At 41.6% G+C, this 22,150-nt stretch overlaps 1 long non-coding RNA gene across 1 annotated transcript; it reads left to right on the top strand.

Annotated features, from left to right (window-relative positions):
* Positions 1-680: 680 nt before the first annotated feature.
* On the top strand, positions 681-22,113 carry LOC308613839. Its single transcript, XR_014015325.1, has 3 exons — positions 681-794; positions 20,815-20,932; positions 22,050-22,113. It is a non-coding gene; the product is annotated as an uncharacterized lncRNA (long non-coding RNA).
* Positions 22,114-22,150: the final 37 nt, after the last annotated feature.

The raw sequence follows: 22,150 nt of genomic DNA, 5'->3' as shown, positions 1-22,150 counted from the left end.
CACTTAATAACTGCTCTCAATCAGTGTAGCCATTCTATTTCATTACCAGTATTACTATTTCTTTTGCTGTTTTAATTTTTTAGATTATTTTTTTATTGGGGTATAATTGCTTTACAATGTGTTAGTTTCTGCTGTCCAATGAAGTGAATCTGCTATATGTATACATATATCACCTATCTCCTGGACCTCTTTCCCTATATATTCCAGCCATTTCCATTTTTCACTGTTATAAATAACACTGCAATAAATGTCTTCATATGTAGACTCTCGTATGGCTCTCTGAGTATTTTTAGTGTAAATTTCTAAAAGCGGTAAATGGAGTCAAAGGATAGAAAATGTTTAGAGGTGTTTGATAACATCTGTCAGATTATTTCCCATCCGGATTGTACCCACATCTCTCCCCACTGTCCTGGAATGGGAACACGGGTAGAACAGCCTTGACGATCCCAGGTCGTGCTATTTAAGTCCATTCCATCAGCACTTATTTACCAAGTGTTAGGTACGGTTCTGGGCCCTTGAGATAACAGCCACAAACAACAACAAACAGAATTTCCTGTCTTCAAGGCACTCAGATCCTGTAGGAAGACGGACAAAAATAAATAAATAGAGTCACAGTATGTCGTTGTGCAGCCATAAGTCCTACAAAGAAAGTAAAGCAGGCTAGTGGGCTGATGCTATTTTGGACGGATCTGTCTACCTAGTTTAGACAGGAGATGACACCTGAGCCCAGAACAGAATGAAACGAAGCCTTGTGAAGACCCAAGGAAACAGCATTCCAGGAAGCAGAAGAGGAGGTACAAGGGCCCTGAGGTTGGCACTGCCCCATCATCTTGAGAGCTGGCAAGGAGGCTGGTGTGAGCAGGGCAGTGAGGGGGGAGGGGGGAGCTCATGCTTGGAGCCACAGCCGGTGGGCAGCAGGTGATGGAAGGTTGTTCCTAGTGGGAGGGAGCCCAGAAGGTTCTGAGCAGGGGAGAGACTCCACTTGCCTCAGGCTTGGCACTCCGGCTGCATCTCAGATGAGACTACAGGGGCCCCAGTTAAGGGACCACCCACTTGTTGCTAATTTGATAGATTAGAAGAATATTTCTCCTTTTAATTTGCATTGCTTGGGAGGCTGCCTTCTCCATATTCTTTTGGGGCATCTACATGTAGTTTTCTTGAATTTCATACTCTTGTAGGACCACCCCTGCTGGGCCATCCAGGACCTTTCAGCTCCCCACTTTGAGAGGAACTTAAAAGGCAGCACCTAGAAATCTCCATCCAGTTTCGAGTCTGTGTACGTCTCCATCTTGGAGGCATTTGGGAGAGTTTTGTGGTTCTGTTTCTGGCTTCTCTCACTGTTCTAACAGCCTACATTTGAAAATATGTCCTTTATTAAGCTGTGATTGTGCAAATTGGGGGATGGGATGGGTTTGGATGCATTAAGCCAAAAATTCACGCTGGATAAATATTACATCGGGATTTACTCTTTTATTATGCTTTTAATCATTCTGTGAATCCTTTTCCAAGAACTGCTGGTATCTCAGGGATGGAGAATCATTCAGCATCGTGCTCTTTAAATGCAAAAAACTACTAGATAAACAGAATCTTTAAACTAACTAAACCAAAGTGTGCATTTGTTATGCGACATCACACAATCCTTCCATTGGCATACCTTCCTAATGGCCTCTGTATGCAAACGTTATTGTCTTCGTGCTATTTTCTACTTCTGCTGTTTCCAGTACATTTATTTCAGTGAGGATGGCTGAAAACCTCTAAAGGAATTGGAGAGGCTGGCCCTTTTCCTCATGCTTCAGGATATGCATTTACTTGAAGAACTTGCTTAAATAACCAGCTTTTGTGCAGCTATAATGTGTTCTTTCTGCAAAATGTACATGAAGACATGGCTACTAGGACCGCGGGGTGTGACAAGAGAGCCACTGGACCTGATTGCACTGAGGCTGTGCCTCCAGAAGAAATCCAAGCCCCTAGAAAGTCAACCCATTATCGTGACACACAGGAGCTGATTGCTTGAGTGTAGAGGTTCTAACGGTTTTTTCTTTCTTTTTTTTTTTTTTTTCCATGCCTAACACCATTTACCTGAGCAGCAAATTCCCATTAATAACATCCCTCACTTATGAAACATGGGATGACAAAGAAGTTAAGATCCAGGGTCCTGCCAGCCAGGATACAGAGATGCAGAGGACTGTTCAGACCCTCACACCCTAATCGACTGAGTATTGTCCTATAAGCAGCATTTCCACAAAGAGCTAAAGAGATTAGATAGATAGATAGACAGATAGATAGATGATAGATAGATAGATAGGATGTCCTCATATATTTATATATAGTTACACATATTCTATAATAATGTATAGCACATATACTTTTAATTAATTTTAGAAATGCTAGCTGCAATTCCTTCTATATCATAAATATGCTAAATCATAAAATATGAATAAATCTGAATGTTGATAATACAGAATTATTCATATTTTATTTATGATTTAACATATTTATAGTATAGAAGGAATTAGAGCTAACAGTTTTATTTGGAAAAATTAATTAAAATGTATTGATTGCACATGTTTCTTTGTCATAGTTATCTTTACTTATGGGGTTGTTTAGATAAAGCATCTACCTTTGTCAGAGAATGAAAAACATCTAATTTTTCCAATAAAAGGTGAAGCTTCTCACGTTCCAAAGTTCTTGTATAATGCCAACTGTCTCCATTAATCAAATCTTTAATAGAGGTACACTCTCTTACTCGAGCAGTAAGTTGATTTTGGACCTGGAGTAGTAAACAGAGATTTTATTCCTGAATTCAGTAAGAAGGTTCTCTTACTGGGCCTCGGTGGACTTGCATTTCTAGTGAGACACTTATGCTTGGAATAATGGTTTTGAGTAAGCATGGAAGGAGTTTATGGGGATGCCCCCTGCTGATAATGAATGCTGTAACTTTTTTTAGTTTCAAAAATGCACAGACAACATCAATCTAAACCAGGACTTGGCACTCCATGTCTCCAGGCCAAATTTGGCCCACCACTTGTTTTTGTAAATAAAGTTTTATCGGAACACAGCCTCACCCTTCGGTTACATAGATAGGGCCCTCAAAGGCTAAACATATTTACTAGCAGGTCCTTTAGGAAAAACATGTGCTGACACCTGGTCTAAACTGCACTGGGTAAAATAAGATCAAAGCTAACCAAGGGGGGGGAAAAAGGTAAATAAATCACATTTATTTGGGGAATTGGAATGGAAATGGAGTTAAAAAACTTGTAGTCTCCACCACACTCAGACCTCTGCCCATCAACTGTGGGACAGCTGCTCCCCTTTTAAAAACCACACTCAATGCACCTGCCTGGCCTAGCCTCACATGCCCTGCTTCACCTCCCTTAGGACACCTTGGAGCCATCTGTGGAGCCCGGCAAGTGTGCAGGGCCCGCTGCACCCCAGAATAGGTAGGATGTGTCACCAGGAACCAAGAACAAGGAGCCCTGTGGGTTCTCTGCTGGAGGTAGAACCACAGGGTCTCCTTATTTCTAGGTCCCAAATCTAAATTGCCTCCAGCAGGGCATCTCCCGTGTTTCCTGAAAGCTGCAGCCTAAAGTACTGTTCCATTTGCAAAATTGGAAGAATGGAAGTTTAGCCGGCGGAGCACGGAGTTCAGTGTGCCATGCTCTCCTGTGGGAACCATTTCTAGATTAAAATTGACCTTGATGGGCTAGGAGGGAAGCCTGGCATTGTGACAAGAAGGGGGGTTGAGATATTGGGACAAAAGTTCCATCACGAGTTGGCTGTGTGATTCTGAGTAGGACACGTTGAAGCTTCATTTGCTCATCTATCACTATTTCTCACTTGGAACAGTAACGCTGAACTTATCTACCTCGCTCAAATTGTTGCCAGGATAAAATGAAATGCTAATTACAAATTTTTGTATAGTGACTGGTATTTAGTCCCTGGATCAACCGTATATGATTTGAGGAACCATACTGAAAAGGCTTATTTGATATTAATTTGGGATGATTCAAGATACTGGATATGCTGGGACCTCCAGGGACCACCTACATGGGACAGGAATAAATGGGGATAGACAGTTCCAGGGACTGGGAAGTTAGCCCAGATGCAGTCTGGAGCCTCTAGGGAAGCTAGACAGTCTCATGCTCAGTGAACACAGGCCCTTCCCAGTGGGTCAGGGTCATGGAGGGAGCAGAACCGGTCCCCTCCTAGGTGACCCCAGTCGGCAGTGGGCGTTATGGAGCTGAGAACTCCACCTTCAGAGGCAGGGTAAGGCTCAGTATCAGATCAAAATGAAGCAAAGAATTCTAACTGAGGCTTCAAACTCCAGGCAATGGAAGAGGACGGATCAACATGGCGGAAAGCAGCGGAAAGAGGGAAAGTGTAGTTAATGAGTCATGTGGTGCCTGGGACTGTACAGAAGCAAAACCACTTCCAAATCCCATCCCCTGGCGAGCGGAGGTGGCTGACGTGTCCCTGCTTTGACTAGAGGGCCCAGAGCTGTCTTGCTTGAGAGGCCCAAGCTGAAATCTCCTCATCCAAGTACGGTTCCCTCTCTGGCTAACCCTCGTATGGAATATTTCAACATTTTCAGTCTTTTTTGAATAAAGGTAACTCTTCTGGGAGAGAGTGCAGTAAAGTATTAACAACCATTCTTGCTTTAATGCGAATTTTCTTCATTGGGTTCATTCCTACCATGGCTATAGCCGTAAGGTTATGAAATAAAGAATAGGGGGCTTATAAAACACACATGGCAAACCACCTGTTTGCATCTTGTGACTTGTCCTTGTGGGAAAGGCCACCAGGAACCGGTGTGTGGGTTTTGTCCCACACAAGCCGTCAGTAGACAGGTAGCAGCTACCTACCGGTGGCCATAATACACAAAAGGGGGTGATTCCCAGAGGGGCAGCTAATTGCAATTGCTCTGACTGGAAGTGACATCTTTTTCTAAGCCTCCCAACAAGATTGATAATATAAGGGAAGCGAAAGGGCCACGGGCCCTCTTGAATGGCTCAGGCCAGCTGATTTCCAGACCGCAAGGTCAGAAAACACAGAGGAATTTCGGTTCCTACAGGGTTCCTCTGCAGACAGCCAGGAGGGGAGAGGAGATAATTTCTCTTTTCTGCCTGGGTTTCATGAAGAAAGGACACTAAGACTATTAGAGGTGAGATCAGTCAGAAGCGGCCAGCCACTTTCAAAGCTAGTCTTGTTTTCCCTGAAAGTTCCCAAGTGATAATAACACCTTGAGAATGAGTTTGCAGCTCCCCAGTGACGGATAAAACACCATCAGAAAGTGCGGCAGTACCCTGCACGTCCAGCTCCATCAGAGGGAAATGGATCACACTCACACAGAAGAAAAATCACAAAGCAGGCATCCCAGCACCTACTGCAATCATAACCCAGGAACACCATCCACCCACCGAATTTCTGTGATCCACAAACAGTATGCCGGCCTAATTTTCTGCTGAAGACAGCGTGCCTGTACTAGACTGGCTTTATTAACTCAATTGGAAAAAATGATTTTGCAATTTGCATGGAGCTTAAGAGTGTAATTAATACAATTCATAAAAGGCCAACAGACATGAACCCCACAGGGGATTGTGAAGTAGTTTGCTTTGGAGAGAGTTCTTAGGTCTGCAATTCCAAGGACCAATATTGCCCTGCCTTCTTGGTGGGCCACTCTGATCTTTCTCATCCATTAAATTAGATTTGCCTCCCCCAGTCATCCTGCTGTCCAGGGGTAGATGCTTTTGTTTGGATGAAAACAAAAGAATGATATAAGATTAGTGTTCAGGGGTGGAGTCAGGAAGAAGTGATGTCTCTGTGTATGCACTTATCACCCAGTTTTCTTGTTGTGTGTCCATGTCTTAAGAGGTTAGTTGAGTGCTAAAGGCCTAGGTTTTCCTTGCCCACAGAGAACCTGGCCTTTAAACAGTGTAGGTCCAACCAGGGACTACCAGGAATTTGGGGAGGGGGAAGGAGCAGTTAGATGGAGACTTTGGGCTTTGAGAATGAAAGGAGAGAGATGTGATGGTTGCCTGTAGGTAAGAAGAGTGGAGGTTTGTGGGGGAACCTTTTTGTTGAGAAGTCTCACCTTGGTGAGCGGCAAACATGAATCTGTCTCTCTCTCTCTTTATTTTAATATATTGACTTTAACCATGTTCTGTCAAAAATCTCTTTCCTGTCCCTGAAATTTGGGGCACATACCATATTTTCCAAATACTTTCAGATATCAAAAGCCCATTCAGTTGCTCATCAATAACCATTAGGGAAATGTGAATCAAAACGTCAATGAGATACCACTTCACACATGTTGTTAAAGAAAAAATTCTTCTGATACTTGTTCAAATGGTAAGGAAGACTTTATTCAGGTCTTTGGTGACAAGTGTCAAGACTACTGCAACGGGGGAGAGAGCTGGCTCGATTTTGAATACAAAAAAAGACAGTTGGGGACTTGCAGCCATCAAGTAGGGTGAGGGGGTCAGTGGATGGAATGTTACTAAGAGGAGACATCAGGGGAAGGGATTCTTGCTAAACTGACTTAACAGAGTTCCTGCTGAAGGCAGGTCAAGGGCATAGACATCAAAGGTAAAGGATGAGGAACTTGATCAGATATCAAGTGTGGGGGCATTCTTGCTAAACTGAAGTAGGATTGTTGCTACAACTGGACTAGGTACACTAGGGTGAAGATAGGACCCAAGGAAGAGGCCTAGTCAAGAAGAGAGTTCAGAGGAGGCTGACTGAAATTAGGTCAAGAAGAGAGTCTTGTTTCCATTGGGCTATTATCCAAAAAATGGAAAATAAGTGTTGGAGAAGAGGGGGATTAATTGAAACACTGGTGCATTTAGGGATGTAAAATGGTGCAACCACTGTGTAAAACAGTTTCATTTTTCCTCAAAATATTAAGCACAGAATTACCATGGGATTCAGAAATTCTACTCCTAGCTGTATTCCCAAAATAATTGAAAGCAGGGACTCAAACTCACAGTTGCACACCCATATTTGTAACAGCATTACTCACCAAAAGGTGGAAATAACCCAAATATCCATGAAAAGATGAATGGATTAAAAAATATAGTATATACATACAGTTTATTCAGCCTTAAAAAGGAATGAGATGCTGATACATGCTCTAACATAGATGAACCTTGAAAACATTATGCTAACTGAAAAAAGCCAGACACAAAAGGACAACTATCGTATGATCTCACTTACATGAAGTACTAGAATAGGCAAATGCATAGAGACAGAAAGTAGAATAGAGGTTACCAGAGCCTGGGGGGAAGAGGGGTTAGGGAGTAATTGTTTAATGGGCACTGAGTTTCAGTTTGGGATGATGAAAAAATTCTGGTAATGGTTGCACAATAACGTGAATGTATTTACCACTGAACCGTATACTTTCAAATGGTTAAAATGACAAATTTTATGTTATGTATAGTTTACTACAATTTTACAAATTTAGTAAAAAAAAAAAAAAAGAAAAGAAAGAAAACCTATCCAGCTTAATATGCCAACCTCAAACTCAACTTAAATCTCAGCACCTCCCCTTCCCGTGGTGTAGGTTTGGTGGGAGGCCGGCGGGCTGTGGAGTGAGGAGGTGCTTTGTCTGCTCTCTCCTCCCTCCTCCCACTCCAGCACCCAGTCTGCCCTGAGATATGCACCCACCTCTCCCCTCTTCCCTGTCAAAGGTGAGAGGTGGAAGTAGGATAGAGTAACATCTTTTATCATTGCTGGCACAGTGGTGGTGGAAAATGTCTCTGGATCCTCTCTGGTTCGTCAGCTTCCATTTCTGCTGGAATGGAGGTCTCCATTGTAGGTGGTATGCATGGCATCTCTTTCTTTCAGGATGCTGCCTGATTCAAATCAATTTTTGCTCAAACAAAGTCTTTAATATGTCAATATGCAGTTTATCTGTTAATGCTATTCACCTGCATATCCAAATGCCCGAGGACCCATGCCAAGTTCTCTCAAGAAATTTCTCATCCAATTCCTCTCCACGTCCCAGACAGCAGCAGAATGGGTCTCAGGTTTACTAGCTCAGCAAGCATCCAGAAAGGAAAGAAGATGCTTGTCCCTCCTCCTTGCAGGCAATCTCAGTCTGTAATAAATATGGTTGGATTTTTTAAGCTCTGCAGCACTTAGTGTCTCTTGACACTTATGGATGGGTTTTGCTCTCCAATTTCTGTGCAAATGAAAAAAAAAATTCCACTCAGAAGCTGACTTTATGGAGACTCTGTTGGATTGCAGCTCTCAGAGGTGTTCTGTGTGAGGACCAGGGAGAACTGCCCATTAACTGCCCTGAAAATGTCCATCTGGCAAAGCCTGTCATCAGTAGAGAGGACCAAAACATCTCCTGCATTCTAAGAATCTTGGAGAAATTCCTCTTTGTTATGTATGGGTGTTTTCATTCAAACCTCACAACAAGTGGGTATTACATCATTTCATAGATGAGGAAACTGAGACTTAAAGAAATGTACTCAAGATCACACAGATGAGTTACTGATGGACCTGAGATACAAATCAAGTCCTTGAGTGACTACAGAGACTGCATGCTTAACAATTATGTTCGTGTAATCTTATGTGACTAAAACCTACAGGGTCTACAGGATACAACTAAAGGTATCTGTGCACTCTAGAACAAGGACATAGGGAAGTCCTGACTCTGTGTCCCAAATCAGGGGCACAGCCTCCTCTGGTCCCTAAAAGTGTGAGGGACACTTTTAATGATGTCACAGACTCAGGATCCCTGTAACTGGTGCTCCTCAATAATAAAGAGACAAGATACTGGTTGCTTAGCTGAGGTGTGAAAAGAAGGAAGCAAGCCTTGGAATAAACACTTGAATTCAAGACTGAAATTATTTTTGCCCAAAGAGTCCCTAAGGAGACTGAAGAGAGTTTGGGTTTTGTGTGCTGGTGAGGACATTGAGGGGTGAGGTGATGGACCTGGAAAATTTTGAGAGAGGGAGGACAGATCAGATGCCCTGGGTGAGGCCAGCAATGGCAAGCACAGCAGCAAGTCTATGGGACGCCTCCTACCAAAGCCCAGGACAACGAGGCCACCACTGGCCCCAGTGGGGAAGCAAAGGAACCACTCCGGCCTGTGGTCCTCGGGGGTCTGTGCTGTCAGACCTGTGCTCTTTTGCATAAATGGTCTTTAGGAGTGATGCCGACTCCCCTGGGGAGGTTCTTCAGGAGAAGCAGCAAGTTGGGCTAGGTCAAGTCCACCCTGTTAGGTAAGAAGACCCTTCCTTGCTCTGATTGGTTTTTCAGGAGGGATCATCTGCTGGGTCAGAATTTTCCTGAACTGGTGAGGGAATTCCCTCTAGCCTCCATCCTGGGAAGAATCTGTTGGGAGAGCAGATACTTGGAGTGTTGACCATGAAGGTGGACCATGCAGAGAATCTGTTTTGGGGGGCTGCGAAAATTAAATATTTAGTGAAGTTGACTGTCTGAAGAGATCTGAACTGCTCTTTTCAATTGTGGATCAGAGGTAAACAAGCTTGATAAGTCTATAAGATGGGAACTAATTAAACAAGGGAAAATTAAGAAGTGCAATGAAGGGGTCCCTTAGAGTAGTGCTGATGTGTTAGGTGGAAAATGCTTTGCACCCATGTATCCATATCAAATCCCTGGAACAAGTCAGTGTTACCTTATTTGGAAAAGAAGGTCTTTTGCAGATTTGATTGCCTTAAGGCTCTTGTGATAAGGAGATAATCTTGGATTCTCTAGGTGGGCCCTAAATGCCATCACAAATATCCTTATAAGTAAGAAGGTGATGTGAAGATGGAACATGGGGATGTAGCCACGAGCCAAGGAGCACTGCTGGACACCAGATGCTGAAGGAAGCAAGGGCCAGGTCCTCCCCTTAGAGCCTCTGGAGGGAGCGCCACCCACCAACACTGAGTTTGGACTTCTGGCCTTCAGAAATGAAAGGGAATACATTCCAATTGTCTGAGGCCACCCAGTTTGTGGTCAGTTTTACAGTAGCCACAGGAGACTAACCTGGCAGGGCAAGGGGACGGTGCAGGGCTGACATCTGGCCAAATCTGAGTTGGTGAGGGTCAGGGAAAGCTTCTGAAAGAACTGAAGCTCATGCTGGAATTTCAGGATAAGCTCTGAGTATATTCAGGAGAAGGGGACGGAAAAGAAATTTTCTACGTGGAAGAAAGAATACGTGTGAAATCCTGGAGCCAGGAGGGAGCATGATGTAGTCTCCAAGGTAAGGAGAGGGTGGCCAAAGATGGGGTTGACAGGCAGATGGGTCACATGAAAGGGAATGAAGACTTTAAGGGCAACGGGGAGACATTGAAGGATCGTAAGTGGATGGCGTCCTGATCAGGTACAAGTTACCTGAAGACCTCTCTGGAAGCCTGAGTTGGAGTAGCTGAAAGAGAGAAAAGTATGACTGGGCAAGGTGACTAGGCAGGGGAGCTGGCAGGATTGGCATGGGGAAGGGTTAGGGAAGGGAAAGAGTGGAGATTGATGTCATGGTTCCTGGGCTGAGAACTGGCTTGGTGATGAGGATCCTAACTGAGCTAAAGAACAAAGGAGAAGAATAAGATTCCCAGTGGGAGGGGCATTTGGGAGCAAAACTATTGGCCCAGGGAAGGCTTATCTCAGGGGTGGCCAGTGGAGGCAAAATCTTTCACGACCCTTGCAATCTCCCCCTTTGGTCCTGCCACAGTTCCAGCAATTTCTGTATTATTTCTTATTAGGGATTACAACACCAACATTCATGTTAAAATATAGACAGTACTTTGGAAGGAGACCTGATTTGCCATGATCAGCCTTAAATAAATTAGTTTGAACGAGATTATCAGCTAGGCCCTCTGGCAAAAGGAACCGTTGGCAATGGAAGGAAGGCAGGTATTATCTCCTAAAGGAGAGTCATAGTTCAGCACTGGCTCTTACTGATGAGGGCAGTTGGGAACACATTAGGAGGCTAAGGGGATATCAGGAAGGCATGACTGGGGAAACCCTGACAAGCATGAGCTTGAAGGAAAACACCCCCTAAAGAGAGAATGCTTTCTTCCTCTCCTGCTCAGTCTGTGGAAGAGGACAGGGTCCTGAACTGGGTGTTATTGGTGCAGAGATTTGAAAAATAGCCACACTCAAAGTTTAAAGTGTCCTCTGGCAAAATTGCCCTAACTTGTGATGAGAGGGAAGACAAGAAACAATGCATGGAGAGTGGGCTTTACCTATGAAGGGCATGAGAACATGCCACCCCCAAATCTGCCACTTTGGCATAAGGATTGTTTTGACCTGAAGGCAATTAAGAAGCAGCACACTCAGAAAGAGCTCTCTGCCCTCTGCTATCTGCCTAAAAGTTGGGACATAAATATCTCTTTAAGAAGATCTCCTCCCTTCCCTCCCATACCAGGAGGAGGAGAAACATCTACTATCAGAAGAAACAAAAAGTCAGCACTGAGATGGGTTTACACAAAAGAACCTTACTAACAGAATCCTTATCTTCCTTTAGTTTCCCATATATTTACTTTCCCACAATTTACGGCTCCTAGAAGCCAATCCCCTTTTCCTTTCCCTTGTCATTCCTCTACAAATTTATTGCCCTTTGTGAAAATGATGTATAAGCCCCCAGGTCTAACTCCTTGTCTGGGACTTCACTTCTTTTTTATGAAGGTTTCCATGCATGTAACATTAAAATATTAACATCAAATAAGATTTTTATGCCTTTTCTCCTGTGAATCTATCTTTTGTAAGTTTAATTTGCAGGCCCCAGACACTAAATATAAGAGGATAGAGGAAAAGAATTTTCTTTTCTTTCCCTACACTTATAAGATCTACACATTGTTGTTTGGCACTAAAGGGCTTTTCAACAGGGGAAATACCTCATTTTCTTAATGTTTCTACATACTGACTGTTTTTTTTTTTTTTTTTTTTTTTTTGCGGTATGCGGGTCTCTCACTGCTGTGGCCTCTCCCCTTGCAGAGCACAGGCTCCGGACGCGTAGGCTCAGCAGCCATGGCTCACGGGCCCAGCCGCTCCGCGGCATGTGGGATCTTCCCGGACCGGGGCACGAACCCGTGTCCCCTGCGTCGGCAGGCGGACTTTCAACCACTGCGCCACCAGGGAAGCCCCTGACTGTTTTTTTAAGCCTTTTATTTTTTATTTCAAATTTAATAATTTGCTGTGAGTTGAAAGAAAAATAAAAGCAACTCTTAAGACTCGAATAGTTTATTATTAGTACTATGATTTATCACAGGATTATAAAATGTCTGGAGCCTGAAGGAAACAGAAACTTCAACCTGATTTTATTTTTGTAGCTGGGTTGGTAATAATTAGCCACACAACTAAATCATGACTGTTTAGTCATCTTTTCTCTAACATTTTTCTAGAACCTTCTAGAACTTTCCTAGAACAAATCCATGTGTTCAAGTGCTTCTGGTGCTTCTGGTTCCATGACTCACATGCTCACAAGCTCACCTCTGATTTTAGCCACCTCAGGGTGGACAGGCAGTAAGGCTTTCACTCACTTCCCGCCAGCAGCCTTAGCCTCAAGCATAGGCTTCCTTCTTCCTTTCTGTCCCCTGGGCTCCTCCAACCCCTGCTGGGGGTCACACTGCCTGTTATACACGAACAGCCTGGGGTTCACATCCTCCTGGCACCATCCTCAGCCAAAGGTTAGTGGGCAGTGACAGATATATGCTCCTGCCCCCATCCTTTGGGTGGGCAATTCTGGGAGAGGAGTTCCCAAGGATTTGCCCTCATCCCATCACCTACAGAAGTGACCTCAAAAACACACTTCTGGATGAAAAATATTGCCCACCATATCAGTAAACAAAGGCTGTTGTGGTCATTAGCCACTGCAGCCACCCCTGACTGTGCACCCTGAGGGGATTCAGGATGGAGAAAAGCAGGATACCTGCTCTAGAGAGCTAAGGTGCCTATCAGAGGAATGATTTCAATGAGCTCAGACTCTTGCATCTTCCCATATATAGAAAAGTGCTAAATGTATTAACTTGAGATTTCCGTTTTTTTGTTTTTTGTTTTAAATTAACAGTTATCTTTTGATGTTCGACTACTTGGGTTTTGTTTCAAAACTTCTATATATCCTGGGTCTTACCTTACCTCTTCGGAGCAGTTCCTCAGAGGGAATCTGAGAGGCACCTCCCTAGCTTGAGTCCTCAGAACATCCACCCGAGTAAAACATAATTCCCAACTTTTAGGTTCTGCATTTTTTTTTCAGTTGACACTCTCTAATTCTGTAGCTTTCCTCCTGCTCCCTGACAACCTCCCAAATAAACTACCTGGACAAAATCCTTGTCTCAGGCTCTGCTCTGAGGAGAGCCAAGCTGAATCACTCTGTAACAAGTGTACAAGACTCAGATTCAGCAAACCTAGCGTCTAGCTGCTCTGTCACCGTCACAGGCAAGTCACTGAATCCCATGGAGCTCTCGTTTCCACGATTGTGAAATGAAGGTATCGGACTAATCTCTTTGGTTCTCATTCCTTCACAAATTCAGTTATTCACTTGTGTTTCATTCACACTGTCATGTCTTCTTTCATTCACTCATTTTTATTCTTCCTTCATTTATCCATCTACTCTTTCTCTCATTCACTCATTCACTCATTTCTATTAGTAAATTCATCCATCCTTTTTAAAATTCATTTCCTTCTATTCTTCTTGTATATTTTCTTTATTTATTTACTCATTCATCCATTGATTTTTAAGTGTCAGTAATTCTTTTATCCATCTATTCATTTTTCATCCATCCATTAATTTTTTTATCCATTCATCCATTTACTGCTTTATGCGTTGACTCTTTAGGCTTTAACTTTGTCTTACAGTTTCTTTTACTCTTCCTACCCTTCTTTCTTTTCTCCCTTCTTTCTTTCTTCAACTGCTGGTTACTGAGAATCTACTAGAGAACCAGCCTGTAATCTATCATCATTTGAAATAACTCTGCTTAGCACGTAATTGCTTCTGTGGTACATTACAAGAGATATGTGAGGGTATAAACGGGGTGGTTCCCACACACTATAAATGGGGAAAATAAATGTTCCAAATTCAGGTAGCATCGTGTCTTTCTAATAGAGATCTACTCTGTTTAATCATTTTTTTGTTATTTATGAAGGCCATAAGAAGTCTCATTTTAGCCAATGAGGAAAGGAAATTATTTCTGGTGGTTCCTAAGCCATATAAAAGTCATTCAGCAGCTTTATGGGAGATTATACTCGTATCATCTAAGTGTTTATAAATTCAAAAACCAGATGAGTACCTAACAGAAAATGCAAAATAGAATGTAATTGGACATATGCTTTCTCCCAGGAGAAAGTCTCATTATCAAAAGTACCTATTTACTAACCTTCATGCAAAAAGTATAAATCCCTCAATATTTTTATGGGCATATATTTGCAATTAAATATATATGATATATATAATAAGGTGCTGAAAATAAATTTCTTCAAAGCTGAGCATTATAATCAACAGGTTCACATCATAAAGATTATTCAAGTTATTGAATTGGTAAATTAGCAACTGAAGATTTGAAATACTCATGAGCCAGCATATAACCTCCATGTTGCATTACATGCCCACAGACACAATCCTCAAACTTACTTTGAAGAATCAGGTACTGTGTGTGTGTGTGTGTGTGTGTGTGTGTGATTTTCTAAGCTTTTTAAGTTGTAAAAATCTTATTTACTGTCAGTATTTTGTAATATAGCCACATATAGAAAATTATGAAAAACAGAAAATCTATATCTTACTCAAAGATTATAAAATCAATCATCACACAGTTGTAATCATCACACAGTTCAGCAAAAGTCCATTCCCCAACACCCTGGAAGCCCTCTGGTTCTCTTTCCCCATCACATGTCCCTTCTTTTTCAAGACTAATTTCTGTGGTATTTAGCACCTTGCATTTCTTTATGATGTTTGCCTGTTCTTAAATTGGATATACATTTGAAATAAATGGAATCATGTAATATTTATTATTTTCTGCCTGGATCTTACAATCAACATTACATTTGTGAGATTTACCTGGCTTTTATGTGTACGTGGACATTGTTCGTTTTAATTCTGCCATGATATTCCATTGAATGAACTTTCCACAGTTTATTTACTATTCTTCTGGCCATAGACATTTAAGCTCCTTCCAGTATCTGATTATTACCAAGAATATTCCTGTGAATGTTCCTGTGTATGAATTCTGGAGAACAAATACACAGGTTTCTCTAGAAGATTCTAGGTTAGAATTGTTTGGTTGTAGGGGATATCACCAACTTTAATAAAAAGTATCAAACTGTTTCCCAAAGCAGCTTGACACTCCCACCTGTAGTCTATGAAAGTTCTCCTTTGCTTCACATTCTTGCCAACATTTGCTATTGTCAATCTTTTTAATTTTGTCAATTTCTTTTTAGTTTCACTGTGGTTTTAATTTGCATTTCCCTGGTGACTGAAGAGATGGAGGGCCTTCTATGATTTTATTCACCATTTGGGTACCTTCTTCTATGAAGGACTCTTCAAATTTCTTGGCTACTTTCCTACTGGGCTTTTTGCCTCTTTGATTTTATTTGCATTTTCAAAAATATATATCCTGAATATATAACATATATTTTTCTGTGTATATGTCCTGCTTTTACAATATTATCAAAAATTATCCCCCAAATTATTTAAGACACGGGAATATATGTAACCAAAAATGTATGGTACCTCCACGTAGAAAATCATAACACATAATTGAGAAAAATTAGAGAAAGTCTAAATGAATACACAGAGAGTACTCATGTATTAGAAGATTAATATTGCAAAGACTTAAATTCTTCCCCAAATTGTTCTATAGTGTAATACAATTCCAGTTAAAATATCAATAGTTTTTTTTCTCTTTTTTTATGGAATTTGGTGAACTTATTATAACATTTATGTGGAAAAGCAAAGGCAAACTGACATAGCCAAGATATTCCTGAAGAAGAAGATGATGATGAAGGAGGAGGAGGGGGAGGAGAAGAAGGAGGACTTGCTCTACCAGATATCAAGGCACCTCGGAAACCAAAGCACAGGGCAACATGGTGTTGGTGCAAGGATAAGAATACAGATTAGTGGAACAGAAGAGAAAATCCAGAGACAGATCCATATACAGACAGAGAGTTGCTGTATAGCAGAGGTAACCTTTCAGAGTAGTGGAGAAAGGACTGTCTTATTAATTAAAAAGCTCTGGGACAAACAAATACCTGTGGTAGAAAAAAATCAGTTCCAAATGGAGTCTTGACCAAAGTGTAAAAGCCAAAAGAGTAGAGCTTTTAGAAGTTATCTTGGGAGGTTTTATGGAAGGATATTTTCATGATCTTAAGGTATGAAAATATTTTTTGAACAAGACAGAAAAAGCACTAACTTGAAAGAAAAAGATTAATAAATTACTCATCAAAGGGCACCTTGAAGAGTGTGACAAGCACAAAATAGGTATTTTGATTGTAAATCTTTCTGAAAACCATGACACTTTTTCTTGTTTTTTTTTTTAAGTAAATGCCCTGAATAAAATATTTTAGCCCTTTACGAAAGTGGGACTCACTGGTAATTCACATACTTCTGAGATGCAGAAAAGTACCCCTTAGTATTTTCTGGAAGTGCTTTCCTCCTTGGCATATTCTAGAAGCTGCGAGTCATACCTCAATTCATATTTCCTTCCTTTCTTGGATTTATCTCTTTCATCCTTTCTTACAGAGCAGAACGGTAGAGGACTTTCAAGTCCTTTGGCAGCTGTGAACCTCCTTAGAGAGGCACTGACATGCACACAGCCTTTGGATTTCAACAAAGAACCTGCTAGATTTTTTTTTTTTTTTTTTTTGCCTTCTCTTCTCATCAAGGTTGCAAGATGGGTTAGTCAGAAGAGGGGAAATTTACTGACTATTCCTTTGATGATGTAGTTTTTATGAAAGCTAATACACCTGATAGCTCATCAGACACCTAGAGCCCTGTGTTCACAAATGGGTGATTGGACGAGACGCCTTCACCATAGTTTTGTTTTTATAAAACCGCACTGCAGAGCCACTATCTGTTCTTTCTGCACATCTGCACATGATAAATTATTTCTATTCCCTTTAATCCATTTTTTATTATTCTTCAAAAATATCTCATGCTTTTTGTCCCTGGTGTTGTTGGAAATAAATCCCTGCCAAGACCAACGCCATTGTCAGGAGGCCAGCGTCTTGCAGGATGGCCGTTTCCTCGAGTTAATGAATTAGTAAATTAGCAAGTGGTGAGTTGAAATTAGATAATTGTCTTAACTTTAAAAATCTCTGTATTCATGAAGCCCATTAACTGAAAAAAATATTTATTGTCACTGACATCTTCACACACTGGGTGTTTCTGGGCTTTTGTGCTGATGTCTTAAAGGGAAATGGGGGAGGGGGTTGAGTGTCTGGTTTTCTGCTTATACCAGCTATGAGTGTATCAGCAGCTACCCCATTTAGGGGCTTCAGATAACCTTCCACCTGCAGATAATATATTCTTATTTCATCTCCACGCTGGTGGTTATTATAGCAAAGACGGGGCTAATTCCCTGCTTTCCTATAGCCAGATTTTTACACCACAGTACCCTGAGGAATGAAATGGATACTTGTCATTTTTGCCCATTATGGAGAGAAAGTTCTCAAATTGCATTACAAATAAATAATAATACTGAATGCTGATACAAAACTTCTCCAGATGCTCTCCAAGCCTTCATGAATTAAACTTCACAAACATCCTGTCACCTTGGAAATGCACTGGTAATTACTGGAAAGTTGAGGATCATTTGGATGAAAGATAAACAATAGGGTACAATTTCAAACTGCTCAGGGTGGGGGGAAATATTCAGCTTTGGGATCTAAGAGACTGAATGGTAACTGTCTGGGAGAACTGGTTGCTTCTCTGAGGATACCATTCTCTCCAGAAAATGGATCTGTCCTTCTGTCTAGAACAACATTCTCTTGAAGCCATGAGGTAGTTGTCCTCAAACTTCAGTGAATGAATAAACCTCCTGGAAAACGTTGTATACGTCCAGATTCTGGAGCTCCACCTCTAGAGATGCTATTTGGAGAGTCGAAGTTTGAGCCTAGGATGTTGCACTTATTTTTTTTTTGAAAGTGACACCCAGGTAAGTCTAATACAAATGACACTGAGATGTTCCTGAAGCTAAGCAAATGTGATTGTCACTTGGAAATTTTGAGTCGGTATCTCTGGTCTTCCGCCTTTGCGAAAAAGCCAGAGCCTTCATCCTCTGGTAGGTCTGAGGTTGATCAAAATGTTCCCTCTGGTCACCTAAGCAAGCGATCTGTTGGAAGAGCTGCCCAATACTTTGGAAAATGTCTGCCATCAATAGCAATATCAGTGTAGATGGAATGAGATTAGGTGACTGTCTTTGGTTCACCAAGAGTGAAGTTTTAGACAGCAGACCTGATCAGAGGTCAGCTGGTCAGGTGGTGATTGCCATAGGCCTGGTGTGTTCTGAGATGTGTCCCCAATCCATGCTCAGAGCTGACAGTCTGGCTGATGACACAGAAGATGCATCTCTGAAAAAGACAAAAGTGGCATTTAAAAAAATGGAGATGCAAGAGAGTGCATGTCCCATGAAATCTGGAGACATGGATCTGAAGCACTCTTTCTGCCTCTTCCTTAGCAGAGACTCAAGTAGGAAGCAAAGTAAAACAAAACAGCCAATCAAATCTGAGTCACTTTTCAAGGCACTCCTGTGAATGCTTATTTATGGGATAGGCCCAGACTAAATATGTCAAGTATATTTGGATATGAAAACACCCAAAGTGATGCTAAGTGCATTGTATCATTAAATGTGTGTGTATGTGTATATCTGTGTTTATGTGTATGTGTGTGCATTGTGTGTGTATATACATGCATATGTGTGTATTGTATGTGTGTATGTGTGTATATGTCTGCATGTGTGTACTGTATGTGTGTATATGCGTTTGTGTGTATGTGCATTGTGTATATGTGTGTATTGTATGTATGTGTGTGTCTGTGTATATGTGTGTATGTATGTGCATCCTGGGGATGAGGCTTCAAGTGCTCTTTCTGTGTATGATACCTAAATAAACTTTACTTGACTCATGTTTGATCCAAGATTTTTTTTCTGTAAATTGGAATTGGATTATGTAACCTGCTTGTTTTGTCAGTTTTGGAAGCATTATTAGTCTTAAAATGATATTAGTGAGCATAAAAATAGACTAGTGGGGCTTCCCTGGTGGCGCAGTGGTTGAGAGTCCGCCTGCCGATGCAGGGGACACGGATTTGTGCCCCAGTCTGGGAGGACCCCACATGCCACGGAGCGGCTGGGCCCGTGAGCCATGGCCGCTGAGCCTGCGCGTCCGGAGCCTGTGCTCCGCAACGGGAGAGGCCACAACAGTGAGAGGCCCGCGTACCGCAAAAAAAAAAAAAAAAAAAAAAAAGACTAGTGAATATGTATATATATATATACATTCTCTCTCACAGAAATTATGAGATTTACATTGTTCTATTTACTCTTCTGTGTGCATTTATTGATATTCTTTACTTCAACATTCAAAAAGTATCTTCTATATGGCTTGTTGCAGGGTAATCATCCCCTAATTTTAAAAAAATCCATGTTGGTTTGGTAAATTACAATAAACTCTCTTTTGCAGAATAAAATTATTAGGTCAACTATTTTGAAATTACAGGCTTTTTACTTTTAGCAATTTCTTGACATGTTCCCATGTATTCAGTCAATAAACTGTAGAATCTTTTTAAACAGCAATCTCAAGTGTTATCTCTCAGGTCCTCCATATTTCTTTCTCAATCTGTATTAGTTTTTAAAAAATCCTCAAGAAAGTTAGGCTTGAATTACGTCGCAGGTAAAGGAATCTCTAGCTCCTGTAGCAGAGAAACCTCCGTGGACAAGGAAGCACCCCCAGCACTACCACCTGGTGGGTCTTCCCATCTCACACTTCCCCAGTCCTCCTCCTCCCACTCTGGACCCGTGTGCCTGGCCTTGGCTGAACATGTGCTGACCGCTTCCCAAGTACGCCAGGCTGTGCCTTCGCCCATCTACGCCATGGTTCGCACCACTCCCTTCACCCACGATGGCTTTCTCCTCTCTCACTCCATGTGGCTGCTTGTCATTCAGATTAAGTGCAAGACTCCTGGGCTCACCGAAGCATTTCTTGAAACTGTCCTGGTCTTTCTTCTTGTCATCCACTCAGTGATAAACTCCTTCAAGGGAATGAATCCATCTTGCTCATCTCTGTACCACCAGCACCAAGAACTGTCTGGTGTTTGATAGATGAGGGACATACACCTGGTGGATGCAGGAATGCGTGAGTCAAAGGTGAGGTACAGGTGAGGAAGCCAAAGCCATGCTTATGGCTTTGGTCTTTTACAGACTGAAAGGACTAGCACCACGAAACCCGAGCACCTCATGATATTTCTATGAAGAGTGGCTATGTACTAAGTTACCAAGCTCTACCTTCAGATACACCGTGAACTGGGTTAACTGAATTTTACAGTAGGCCCATATTAATGGTGGGTAAATTAAGGTGAGAAGATGAGAATATCCAATTCCTACTCACCTTTGTCACACACAGTGACACATAGTGTTTCCTTGAGTTTTTCTAGATTTTGGATTTCTGTACTTTTGAGTCTTGCATATTGTAAATGGTAAATGGATATTTGTCGTAGGACAAATGAATGAGTGTGTGGATGGATGGATGCATGATGAAGGCTCTGATGTTGTCATCATGCATCTCTGGAGGAAATCAATTCTATTTTCCAAACATGGGCACTTGTATCATAGTAACAACATTGGAATTAAATTTAGATTCCTCCATTATTTGTATCTTTCCTAGGACCCGCTGACTGCATCTTCAGGGTTCTTAATAGATGGATTGTTTATACAAGGCCTTCTTCTATTGGCTCACCCCGGATGTATCTCCATGTTTACAATCTGCATTCCCCTGGGTAAAGGTAGGTGGAACCTATCTTTTTTTCTTTTTGCTTTGAATGTTCTTAGAGGCAGAAAGCAGAGATGTGAGTTTAATAGCACATTATTTATTCCTGCCTCTCAGCAGGAGGAGGATGGTGATGTGCCTGTGAATGTAGTATAATGTGGATTAAGGTATGAGAAGCTTTTTATCATGGATAGTCTTGTTACAGATGTTGCCAGCACCTGTTGAGGATGAGCTGCCTTCGAGAAACGTCTCCCCAGCTCACCTGTTTGGGGTTTCTCGTTGCATTACTATTCTAAACTCCGTCTCCCAAGAGCTTCTCCTTCAGAGCTAAGCTTTGCTCTTTGTTGAAACTTGGCAAACAAAACCTCAGCTTGGGAACACTTTCTTCCCTCTGTCTCCCCATCTCCTCCACCCCCTGTTTATTAATTTCTTCCCAGAGCTGCCCAACTGCATTTAACTGGGTACACGTTTTGCAAAACAAACAAAAATACATAGCAATGAAACCTTGATCCCCCTCCTTTATTTTAAGCTTTTTCTAATTAAAGAAATGTTTTGATTACTCCCCCCCACCAACCCCTCAAAAGGAAAAGAAAGTTTAAAATTAGTGGTGACATCCAAATATTCTGGAATAAATTCTTCTTTTTGAGTTCAGAGTTGAAAGATGGTCAAACCTTACCCTAGTATCATGCAAAAGCCTTCTATAAGCCTTTTTTTTTTTTTTTTCCAGATTGAAGTTGTTAAGCAGCTTCCGAGAATGCTCAGACCCTGCAACCACTGGATCCCTCCTTGGTCTTTTTTTTTTTTTTTTTAATTTTTATTCAAGTGTAGTTGATTACAATGTTGTGGTAGTTTCTGCTGTACAGCAAAGTGAATCAGTTATACATATACATATATCCACTCTTTTTTAGATTCTTTTCCCATATAGGTCATTACAGAGTATTGAGTAGAGTTCCCTGTGCTATAGCGTAGGTCCGTATTAGTTATCTATTTTATATATAGTAGTGTGTATATATCAGTCCCAGTCTCCCAATGTATCCCTCCCCCCTGCCTTCCCCGCGGTAACCATAGGTTTTTCTACATCTGTGACTCTTTTTCTGTTTTGTAAATATGTTCATTTGTACGATTTGTTTCAGATTCCACATATGAGCGATATCATATGAAAGAAGAACAAACAAAACCCAAAGTTAGTAGAAGGAGGCAAGAATAAGTGCGGCCGCCTCCTTGGTCTTATGAT

Source organism: Mesoplodon bidens (genome assembly GCF_964165515.1).
Source record: "Mesoplodon bidens genome assembly, chromosome: 3".
NCBI lineage: Eukaryota > Metazoa > Chordata > Mammalia > Artiodactyla > Ziphiidae > Mesoplodon > Mesoplodon bidens.
The sequence above is the reverse complement of the archived record's forward strand: the minus strand, read 5'-3'. Positions and strand labels throughout refer to the sequence as shown.